Raw genomic sequence first — 574 nt, forward strand, 5'->3', positions numbered from 1 at the left:
CCAGACAAAACTTTAAACGGACCCACCGAGCTGGGGATCATCAATCCTGGGAAGATAACCGCGCACACCGCTGCCCCCCGTGCCAACTTGAATTTAGAAACCGTCCCCAGCGAAATCCCACGTTCGGGCGCAAAACTGCACGTTTGGAGCCACATTTTGTCTGAAGCTGGAAACCTGCATTCAAAGCTGGGAAAAGGTGCTCATTGACAGGCATCTCCACTTCGGGACCTCGTAGCACCTTCACCCGGGTGGCGTTGGAAAGGTCTGGGCGAGGGGGACACGGGGAGGTCAGGCTCGCCACGCGCACGCGCTTCCCCGCGAAACGGGAGCCCAAACAAAACTTTAAACGGACCCACCGAATTGGGGATCATCAATCCTGGGAAAATAACCACACACACCGCTGCCCCCCGTGCCAACTTGAATTTAGAAACCGTCCCCAGCGAAATCCCACGTTCGGGCGAATAACTGTGAATTTTAAGCCCCCGTTTCTCTCAAGCTGGAAACGTGCATTCAAAGCTGGGAACAAGGGCTTCATGTACAGGCATCCCCACTTAGGAACCTCGTAGCACCTTCA

Source organism: Osmerus eperlanus, chromosome 4, assembly GCF_963692335.1.
Source record: "Osmerus eperlanus chromosome 4, fOsmEpe2.1, whole genome shotgun sequence".
NCBI lineage: Eukaryota > Metazoa > Chordata > Actinopteri > Osmeriformes > Osmeridae > Osmerus > Osmerus eperlanus.